This window comes from Eriocheir sinensis, chromosome 20, assembly GCF_024679095.1.
Source record: "Eriocheir sinensis breed Jianghai 21 chromosome 20, ASM2467909v1, whole genome shotgun sequence".
Classification (NCBI taxonomy): Eukaryota; Metazoa; Arthropoda; class Malacostraca; order Decapoda; family Varunidae; genus Eriocheir; species Eriocheir sinensis.
The window spans coordinates 4,279,394-4,293,202 of record NC_066528.1 but is presented as its reverse complement, the minus strand read 5'-3'; positions in this window follow the sequence as shown (position 1 = coordinate 4,293,202).

Sequence of the window (13,809 nt, the reverse complement as noted above, 5' to 3'; positions counted from 1 at the left end):
TACGAATTTAGATTATTTCATAGGTATTTTGTATACATATTTTTATACTCATTTACATGATCTAATGTGAGTTTTGTATATATTTTTTTATGCAAACTAATTTTATGTGCATTTTTGTACATATATTTTTATTGAGACTTAAAACGTTATTTTATGTGTATTTTGTATATGTTTTCTCATACAAATTTACATTATTTAATTAGTTTTTTGTTTATTTTGATACGAATGACTTGATTATTTGTGTATTTTGTAAATATTTTTTTATACGTATTTACATTACTTAATGTGTATTTTGTTTATATATTTTTTTACAAATTTACGTTATTATATGTGTATTTGTTAAAAATATTTTGAAACGAATTTACTTTATTTTATGTATTTTGTATATATATTTCAATTCAAATTTAGCTTATTTTGTGTGTATTTTGTATATCTATTTTCATACAAATTTAATTACTTCTGTGTATTTTTGCATATATTTTTATACAAATTTACGTTATTTTATGTGCATTTTGTATATTTATATTTATACAAATACACATTCTCTTATTGGTATTTTGTTTATTTATATTTATAGGAATTTACATTATTTTATGTGTATTTTGTATACATTTTTGATTCGTATTTACTTAATTTTATTTGTATTTTGTATATATATTTATAGAAATCTATGTTATTTTATGTGTATTCGTATATATATTTTGAAACAAATTTACATTGTTTTATATGTATTTTGCATATCTATTTCAATACAAATTTACCTTATTGTATGTGCATTTTGTATATTTATTTTAATACAAATTCAAATATTTTATGTGTATTTTGGTATATATAGTTTTATAAAAAATGTGTTATTTTATAGGTTTTTTGCATCTTAGTTCTCATACAAATGTACATTATTTTATTAATATTCTGTGTATATATTTTGATACGATTTTATATTATACTATTTGTCTTTTGTATATATTTTTTTATACATATTTTGATTATTTAATGTGTATTTTTATATATATTTTATACAAATTAACGTTATTTTAAGTGTATTTGTTTATATAATTTCATTCAAATTTACATTATTTTAAGTGTATTTTGTATATGTATTTCAATACAAATTTACCTAATTTTATGTGTATTTTGTATATTTATTTTCATACAAATTTAAATAATTTTTGTGTTTTTTTGTATATACATATAGAGTAAATTTCTATGAAAATATATATTCAAAATACATATAAAATTATGTAAATAAGTATAAAAATATATATATCAAATACACCTAAAAAAAATGAAAATTCGTATCAAAATAAATAAACGAAATTTCGATAAAAGAACGTATATTTGTAGGAAAATAAATATACAAAATACACATAAAATTACGAAAATTTGAATAAAAATATATACAAAAAAAAAATAGATTTCAATTTGTATGAAAATAGATATACAAAATACACATATAATTAGTTAAATTTGTATTTAAATACATGTACAAAATACACATAAAATAATGTAAATTTGTACGTTCTTTTATCGGAATTTTGTTTATTGATTTTGATACGAATTTTCATTATTTTAGGTGTATTTGATATATATATATATATATATATATATATATATATATATATATATATATATATATATATATATATATATATATATATATATATATATATATATATATATATATATATATATATATATATTTATATATATATATATATATATATATATATATATATATATATATATATATTTTTATACTTATTTACATAATTTTATATGTATTTTTAATATATATTTTTATAGAAATTTACTCTATTTTATGTGTATTCGTATATATATTTTGATACAAATTTACATTATTTATGTGTATTTCGCATATCTGTTTCTATACAAATTTTCTTTACTGTATGTGCCTTTTGTATATTTATTTTGATACAAATTTAATTATTTTATGTGTATTTTTGTATATATATTTTTAACCAAATATGCGTTATTATATGGGTATTTTGCATCTTTATTTTCATACAAATTTACATTATTTTATTGATAGTCTGTTTATTTATTTTGATACGATTTTACGTTATTCTGTGTATTTTGTATACATATTTTTAGACATATTTACATTATTTAATGTATATTTTGTACATATATTTTATGGAAATTTACGTTATCTTATGTTTATTTGTTTATATAGTTTCATACAAATTTACATTATTTTATGTGTATTTTGTATATGTATTTCAATAAAAATTTGCCTAATTTCATGTGTATTTTGCATATCTATTTTCAAACAAATTTAAAAAAAAAATTTGTGTATTTTTGTATATATTTTTATACAAATTTTGTTATTTTATTTGTATTTTGTATATATATTTTCCTAAAAATATACATTCTTTTAGAGGAAATTTTGTTTATTTATTTTGATACGAATTTACATTATTTTATGTGTATTTTGTATATATATTTTTCTATGTATTTACATTATTTAATGTGTATTTTGTATATATATTTTCATAAAATTTACGTTATTTTATTGTGTGTATTCGTATATATTTTGATACAAATTTACTTTATTTTATGTTTTTTGCATATCTATTTCAATAAAAATCTACCTTATTGTATGTGTATTTTGTATATTTATTTTAATACAAATTTAATTATTTTATGTGTATTTTTTTTAATATGAGTTATTTTATGGGTATATTGCATCTTTAATTTTTAAATTTTTACATTACGTACATATCTTTTATACGTATTTACATTATTTAATGTGTATTTTGTTTATATATTTTTATACAAATTTACGTTATTATATGTATATTTGAATATATATTTTGATACAAATTTACATTATTTTATGTATTTTCTATATTTATTTCAATTCAAATTTAACTTATTTTATGTGTCTTTTGTATATCTATATTCATACAAATCTATTTTTTTTTTGTATATAGTTTTATACAATTTTACGTTATTTTATGTGGATTTTGTATATTTATATTTATACAAGTGCACATTCTTTTATTGGCATTTCGTTTATTTATTTTGATACGAATTTACATTATTTTATGTGTATTTTGTATACATTTTCTTATACGTATTTACTTCATTTTATGTGTATTTTGTATATATATTTTTATAGAAATCTACGTTATTTTATGTGTATTCGTATATATATTTTGAAAGAAATTTACATTGTTTTATATGTATTTTGCATATGTATTTTTTTATACGCATTTACATTATTTAATGTGTGTTTTGTATATATATTTTGATGCAAATTTACTTTATTTGATGTGCATTTTTGTACATATATTTTTAAAGAAATTAGCGTTATTTTATATGTATTTTGTATATGTTTTCTCATACAAAATTACATTATATTATAGTTTTGTTTTTTTTTTATACGAATTACTTGATTATATGTATATTTTCTACATATTTTTTTATACGTATTTACATTATTTAATGTGTATTTTGTTTATGTGTTTTTATAGAAATTTACGTTATTATATGTGTATTTGTATAAATATTTTGATACAAATTTACATTATTAGATGTATTTTGTAAATATATATATGTATATATATATATATATATATATATATATATATATATATATATATATATATATATATATATATATATATATATATATATATATATATATATATATATATATATATATATATATATATATATATATATATATATATATTTATATATATATTTTGTATTTTATATATTTTAATACAAATTTAACTACTTTTGTGTATTTTTGTATATAGTTTTATATAAATTTACGATATTTTATGTGTATTTTGTATATTTATTTTTATACAAATACACATTTTTTTATTGGTATTTTGTTTATTTATTTTGATACGAATTTACATTATTTTATGTGTATTTTGTGTACATTTTTTTATACGTATTTACTTCATTTTATGTGTATTTTGTATATATATTTTTATAGAAATCTACGTTATTTTATGTGTGTTCGTATATATATTTTGAAACAAATTTTACATTGTTTTATAAGTATTTTGCATATCAATATAAATTTACCTTATTGTATGTGCATTTTGTATATTTATTTTAATACAAAGTTTTATTTTTTATATGTCTTTTGGTATATATATTAAAAAAAAGCGTTATTTTATGGATATTTTGCTCCTTTATTTTCATACAAATTTACATTATTTTATTAATATTCTGTGTATTTATTTTGTTACGATTTTACATTATTCTATTTGGGTTTTGTATATATTTTTTTTATACATATTTACATTACTTAATGTGTATTTTGTATATATATTTTATACAAATTTACGTTATTTTAAGTGTATTTGTTTATATATTTTCATTCAAATTTACATTATTTTATGTGTATTTTGTAAATGTATTTCAATACAAATTTACCTAATTTTATGTGTATTTTGTATACTTATTTTCAAACAAATTTAAATTATTTTTTGTGTATTTTTGTATATAGTTTTATACAAATTTACGTTATTTTATGTGTATTTTATATATATATTTTCATACAAATACAAATTCTTTTATTGATATTTTGTTTATTTATTTTGACACGAATTTACATTATTTAATGTCTCTTTTGTATATATATTTTTATACGTATTTACAGCATCTCAAGTGTATTTTGTATATATATTTCTATTGAAATCTGCGTTATTTTATGTGTATTCGTATATATATTTTGATACAAATTTACATTGTTTTATGTGTATTTTGCATATTTTTTTTAATAAAAATTTACCTTATTGTATGTGCATTTTGTATATTTATTTTACTACAAATTTAAATATTGAATGTGTATTTATGTATATGTATTTTTATAAAAATATGCTTTATTTTATTGGATTTTGCACCTTTATTTTCATACAAATTTACATTATTTTATTGATATTTTGTGTATTTATTTTGATACGATTTTACATTATTTTCTATGTGTATTTTGTATATATATTTAATACAAATGTACGTTATTTTATGTGTATTTGTTTTCATTTCATACAAATTTTCCTTATTTTATGTGTATTTTGTACATGTACAAATTTGTACAAATTTAACTAATTATATGTGTATTTTGTATATCAATTTTCATAAAAATTGAAATTATTTTTGTTTTTTTTGTATATATTTTTATACAAATTTTCGTTATTTTATGTGTATTTTGTATATTTATTTTCCTACAAATATACGTTCTTTAACGCAATTTTGTTTCTTTATTTTGATACGAATTTACATTATTTTAGGCGTATTTGGTATATATATTTTTATACTATTTACATCATTTTATATGTATTTTGTATGTATATTTTCATAGAAACTTACTCTATTTTATGTGTATTCGTATTTATATTTTGATACAAATTTACATTATTGATGTGTATTTTGCATATGTATTTCAATACAAATTTACTTTATTGTATATGCATTTTGTATATTTATTTCAATACAAATTTAATTATTTCATGTGTATTTTTGTATATATATTTTTATGCATATATGCGTTATTATATGGGTATTTTGCATCTTTATTTTCATACAAATTTAAATTATTTTATTGATATTCTCTTTATCTATTTTGATACGATTTAACATTATTCTATGTGTATTTTGTATAACTATTTTTATACATATTTACATTATTTAATGTATATTTTGTATATATATATTTTATCCAAATTTACGTTATTTTATGTGTATTTCTTTATATATTTTCATACAAATTTACATTATTTTATGTGTATTTTGTATATGTATTTCAATACAAATTTGCCTAACTTTATGTGTATTTTGCATATCTATTTTCAAACAAATTTAAATTATTTTTGTGTATTTTTGTATTTTTTTTATACAAATTTTAGTTATTTTATTTGTATTTTGTATATATATTTTCCTACAAATATACAATCTTTTATTATAATTTTGTTTATTTATTTTGATACGAGTTTACATTATTTTATGTGTATTTTGTATATATATTTTTCTACGTATTTACATTATTTTATGTGTATTTTGTATATATATTTTCATATAAATTTACATTATTTTATTGTGTGTATTCCTATTTATTTTGATACAAATTTTATACAAATTCATGTTATTTTATGTGTATTTGTATATATATTTTCATACAAATTTATATTACTTTACGTGTATTTTTACATATTTTTCATTACAAATTTACCTTATTTTATGATTATTTTGTATATTTATTTCATTCAATTTTAAATTATTTTATATGTATATTTGTATTTGTATTTACGTAATTTTATGTGTATTTTCTATATATATTTTCATCCAAAAGTACATTATTTTATTGGTATTTTCTTTATTTAACTCGATACGAATTTAGATTTTTTCATAGGTATTTTGTATACATATGTTTATACTCATTTACATTATGTAATGTGTGTTTTGTATATATTTTTTAATGGAAATTTATTTTATGTGCATTTTTGTACATATATTTTTATAGAAATTTATTTATTTTATGTGTATTTTGTATATGTTTTCTCATAAAAATTTACATTATTTTATTGGTATTTTGTTTATTTATTTTGATTCGAATTACATGATTATATGTGTATTTTGTATATATTTTTTATACGTAATTACATTATTTAATGTGTATTTTGTTTATATATTTTTATATAAAATTTACGTAATTATATGTGTATTTGTAAAAATATTTTGATACAAATTTACTTTATTTTATGTATTTTGTACATATATTACAATTCAAATTAAGCTTATTTTGTGTGTATCTTGTATATCTATTTTCATACAAATTTAATTACTTTTGTGTGTCTTTGTATATTGTTTTATATAAATTTACCTTATTTTATGTGCATTTTGTATATTTATATTTATACAAATACACATAAAATAAAGTAAATTTGCATAAAAATAAACATACAAAACACACATTAAATAATGTAAATGCGTATAAAAATATGTATACAAAATACCTATGAAATCATCTAAATTCGTATCGAATTAAACTAGCAAAATACCAATAAAATAATGTAATTTTTGATGAAAATATATATAGAAAATACACATAAAATAACCTAAAAACAAATACATATATACACATAAAATAATTTTAAATTGAAGGAAATAAATATTCAAAATAAACATAAAATAAGGTAAATTTGTAATGAAATATATGTAAAAATGCACATAAAATAATGTAGATTTGTATGAAAATATATATAGAAATACAAATAAAATAACATGAATTTGTATAAAATTTGTATCAAATTATATACGAATACACACAATAAAATAAAGTAAATTTTTATGAAAATATATATACAAAATACACATAAAATAATGTAAATACGTAGAAAAATATATATACAAAATACACATAAAATAAAGTAAATTCGTATCAGAATAAATAGATAAAATTCCAATAAAAGAATCTATATTTGTAGGAAAATATATATAGAAAATACAAATAAAATAACTAAAATTTGTATAAAAATATATACAAAAACACAAAAAATTATTTAAATTTGTTTGAAAAGAGATATGCAAAATACACATATAATTAGGCAAATTTGTATTGAAATACATATACAAAATACACATAAAATAATGTAAGTTTGAAAGAAAATATATAAACAAATACACTTAAAATAACGTAAAATTGTATGAAATATATACAAAATACACATTAAATAATGTATAAAAAATATATACAAAACACAAAGAATAATGTAAATCGTATCAAAATAAATACAGAATATTAATAAAAAATATAAATTTGCATGAAAAAAGATGCAAAATACCCATAAAATAACGCATTTTTATAAAAATATATACAAAACACACATAAAATATTTGAATTTGTATTAAAATAAATATACGAAATGCACACAATAAGGTAAATTTGTATTGAAATAGATATGCAAATACATATAAAACAATGTAAATTTCTTTCAAATATATATACGATACACATAAAATAACGTACATTTCTATAAAATATATATACAAATACACATAAAATGAAGTAAATACGTATAAGAAAATATACAAAATACATAAAATAATGTAAATACGTAGAAATATACATATAAAATACACATAAAATAATGTAAATTGTATCAAAATAAATAAACAAAATTCAATAAAAAATGTATATTTGAATATATATATATATATATATATATATATATATATATATATATATATATATATATATATATATATATATATATATATATATTTTTATATATATATATATATATATATATATATATATATATATATATATATACATATATTTTACTACAAATCTACCTTATTTTATGTTTATTTTGTATGTGTATTTTGTATATTTATATTTATCCAAATACACATTCTTTTATTGGAATTTTGTTTATTTATTTAAATTCGAATTTACATTATTTTATGTGTATTTTGTATACATTTTTTTATACGTATTTACTTAATTTTATGTGTATTTTGTATATATATTTTTATAGAAATCTACGTTTTTTTAATTGTATTCGTATATATATTCTGAAACAAATTTACATTGTTTTATATGTATTTTTGCATATCTCTTTCAATAAAATTTACCTTATTGTATGTGCATTTTGTATATTTATTTCAATACAAATTTAAATATTTTATGTGTATTTTGGTATATATTTTTATAAGAAATGCGCTATTTTATGGGAATTTTGCATCTTTATTTTCATACAAATTTACATTATTTTATTAATATTCGGTGTATTTATTTTGATACGATTTTACATTATTCTATTTTTTTTTGTATATACTTTTTTATACATATTTACATTATTTAATGTGTATCTTGCATATATATTTTATACAAATTTATTATCTATTATCTATTTTCATACAAATACACATTCTTTTCATGATATTTTGTTTATTTATTTTGACAAGAGTTTACATTATTTGATATGTATTTTGTATATATATTTTTATACGTATTTACATCATTTCATGTGTATTTTGAATATATATTTCTATAGAAATCTACGTTATATTATGTGTATTCGTATATAGATTTTTAAACAAATTTACACTTCTATGTGTATTTTGCATATTTTTTCAATACAAATTTACCTTATTGTATATGCATTTTGTATATTAATTTTAATACAAATTTAATTATTCTATGTGTATTTTTGTATATGTATTTTTATAAAAATATGCTTTATTTTATGGGTATTTTGCATCTTTATTTTCATACAAATTTACGTTATTTTATTGATATTCTGCTCATTCATTTTGATACGATTTGACATTATTCTATGTGTATTTTGTATATATTTTTCATACAAATTTACGTTATTTTATGTGTATTTGTTTATATATTTTGACACAAATTTACAATATTTTATGGGTATTTTGTATATATATTTCAAAAGAAATTTACCTAGTTTTATGTGTATTTTGAATATCTATTTTCATTCAACTCAAATTATTTTTATGTATTTTTGTATATATTTCAATACAAATTTTAGTTATGTTATGTGTATTTTGTAAATCTATTTTCATTCAAATATATATTATTTTATTGGTATTTTGTTGATTTATATTGATACGAATTTACATTATTTTATATGTACTTTTTATATATATTTTTATACGCATTTACATTATTTAATATTTATTTTGAATATATAATTTTATACAAATTCATGGTATTTTATGTGTATTTGTATATATATTTTCATACAAATTTACATTATTTTATGTGTATTTTGTACATATATTTCATTACAAATTTACCTTATTTTATGTTTATTTTGTATGTGTATTTTGTACATTTATATTTATACAAATACACATTCTTTTATTGGTATTTTGTTTATTTATTTTGTTTCGAGTTTATATTATTTTATGTGTATTTTGTTTACATTTTTTTATACGTATTTACCTAATTTTAGGTGTATTTTGTATATATATTTTTATAGAAATCTACGTTATTTTATGTGAATTCGTATATATATTTTGAAACAAATTTACATTGTTTTATATGTATTTTTGCATATCTCTTTCAATAGAAGTTTACCTTATTGTATGTGCATTTTGTATATTTATTTCAATACAAATTTAAATATTTTATGTGTATTTTGGTATATATATTTTTATAAGAAATGCGCTATTTTAATGGGAATTTTGCATCTTTATTTTCATACAAATTTACATTATTTTATTAATATTCGGTGTATTTATTTTGATACGATTTTACATTATTCTATTTGTTTTTTGTATATATTTTTTTTATACATATTTACATTATTTAATGTGCACCTTGCATATATATTTCATACAAATTTATTATCTATTATTTATTTTCATACAAATACACATTCTTTTCATGATATTTTGTTTATTTATTTTGACACGAATTTACCAAGATATGTATTTTGTATATATATTTTTATACGTATTTACATAATTTCATGTGTATTTTGTATACATATTTCTATAGAAATCTACGTTATTTTATGTGTATTCGTATATATATTTTGAAACAAATTTACTCTGTTTTATTTGTATTTTGCGTTTTTTTTCAATACAAATTTACCTTATTGTATGTGTGCATTTTGTATATTAATTTTAATACAAATTTAATTATTCTATGTGTATTTTTGTATATCTATTTAAAAAAAAAAAATGCTTTATCTTATGGGTATTTTGCATCTTTATTTTCATACAAATTTAAATTATTTTGTTAATATTCTGTGTACTTATTTTGATACGATTTTACATTATTCTAAGTATAACAAAAATAAATACAGAATACACAAAAATAGATATGCAAAATACATATAAACAAAGTAAATTTGTTTCAAAATATATATACGAATACACATGAAATAAGGTAGAATTCTATAAAAATATATATATAAAATACACATAAAATTAAGTAAATACGTATAAAAAATGTATACAAAATACACATAAAATAATGTAAATTAGTATCAAAATAAATTAACAAAATATATATATATATATATATATATATATATATATATCTATATATATATATATATCTATATATATATATATATATATATATATATATATATATATATATATATATATATATATATATATATATATATATATATATATATATATATATATATATATATATATATATATATATATATATATATATATATATATATATATATATATATATATATATATATATATAAATAATGTAAATTCGCGTCAAAATAAATAAACAAAATATCAATAAAAGAATGTTTATTTGTATGAAAATAGATATACAAAATACACATAAAATAACATAAACTTGTATCAAACTATATACAAAAATACACAAAAATATTTTAAATTTGTATTAAAATAAATATACAAAATACACATAAAATTAGGTAAATTTGTATTGAAATACATACACAAAATACACATAAAATAATGTAAATTTGAATGAAAATACATAAACAAATACACTTAAAATAACGTAAATTTGTATAAAAAAATATGTACAAAACACAAATAGAATAATGTAAAATCGTATCAAAATAAATACACAGAATATTAATAAAATAATGTAAATTTGTATGAAAATAAAGAAGCAAAATACCCATAAAATAACGCATTTTTTTTATTTATAAAAATATATATACCAAAATACACATAAAAAAATTAAATTTGTAATAAAATAAATATACAAAAAACACATACAATAAGTAAATTTGTATTGAAATAGATATGCAAAATACATATAAAACAATGTAAATTTGTTTTAAAATATATATACGAATACACATAAAATAACGTTGATTTCTATAAAAATATATATACAAAATACACATAAAATGAAGTAAATACGTATATGAAAATGTATACAAAATACACATAAAATAAAGTAAATTCGTATCAAAATAAATAAACAAAATACCAATAAATGAATGTGTATTTGTATAAATATAAATATACAAAATACACATAAAATAACGTAAATTTGTATAAAACTATATACAAAAATACACAGAAGTAATTAAATTCGTATGAAAATAGATATACAAAATATAGATAAAATAAGCTAAATTTGAATTGAAATGTATATACAAAATACATAAAATAATGTAAATTTGTACCAAAATATTTATAAAAATACATATAATAACGTAAATTTGTATAAAAATATATAAACGAAATACACATTAAGTAATGTAAATACGTATAAAAAAATGTACAAAATACACAAATAATCATGTAATTCGTATCAAAATAAATAGACAAAATTCCAATAAAATAATGTAAATTTCTATGAGAAAACATATACAAAATACACATAAATAACGCAAATATCAATAAAAATATATATAATATAATATATTTTTATACATATTTAAGATATTTAATGTATATTTTGTATATATATTTTATCCAAATTTACGTTATTTTATATGTATTTGTTTATATATTTTCATACAAATTTACATTATTTTATGTGAGTTTTGTATTTCAATACAAATTTGCCTAACTTTATGTGTATTTTGCATATATATTTTCAAACAAATTTAAATTATTTTTGTGTATTTTTGTATATATTTTTATACAAATTTTAGTTATTTTATTTGTTTTTTGTATATATATTTTCCTACATATACATTCTTTTATTGGAATTTTGTGTATTTAATTTTTTACGAATTTACATTATTTTATGTGTATTTTGTATATATATTTTTCTACGTATTTAAATTATTTTATGGGTATTTTATATATACATATTCATAAAAATTTACGTTATTTTATTGTGTGTATTCGTATATATTTTGAAACAAATTTTATACAAATTCATGTTATTTTATGTGTATTTGTATATATATTTTCATAGAAATTTATATTATTTTATGTGTATTCTTACATATATTTTATTACAAATTTACCTTATTTTATGTTTATTTTGTATATTTATTTCATTCAATTTTAAATTATTTAATGTGTATATTTGTATTTGTATTTAAGTTATTTTATGTGTGTTTTCTCTATATATTTTCATCCAAAATTACATTATTTTATTGTTATTTTCTTAATTTAACTCGATACGAATTTAGATTATTTCATAGGTATTTTGTATACATATTTTTATACTCATTTACATTATCTAATGTGTGTTTTGTATATATTTTTTATGCAAACTAATTTTATGTGCATTTTTGTACATATATTTTTTGCATATTTTTTCAATTCAAAGTTACCTTATTGTACGTGCATTTTGTATATAAATTTTAATATAAATTTAATTATTCTATGTGTATTTTTGTATATGTATTTTTATAAAAATAAGCATTATTTTATGGGTATTTTGCATCTTTATTTTCATACAAACTTACATTATTTTATTGATATTCTGTGTATTTATTTTGATACGATTTTACATTATTCTATGTATATTTTGTATATATATTTCATACAAATGTACGTTATTTTATGTGAATTTGTTTTCATTTCATACAAATTTTCATTATTTTATGTGTATTTTGTACATGTATTTAAATACGAATTTAACTAATTATATGTGTATTATGTATATCTATTTTCATACAAATTGAAATTAATTTTGTGTATTTTATTATATATTTTTATTGAAATATTCGTAATTTTATGTGTATTTTGTATATTTATTTTCCTACAAATATACGTTCTTTTATCGGAATTTTGTTTATTGATTTTGATACGAATTTTCATTATTTTAGGTGTATTTGATATATATATATATATATATATATATATATATAT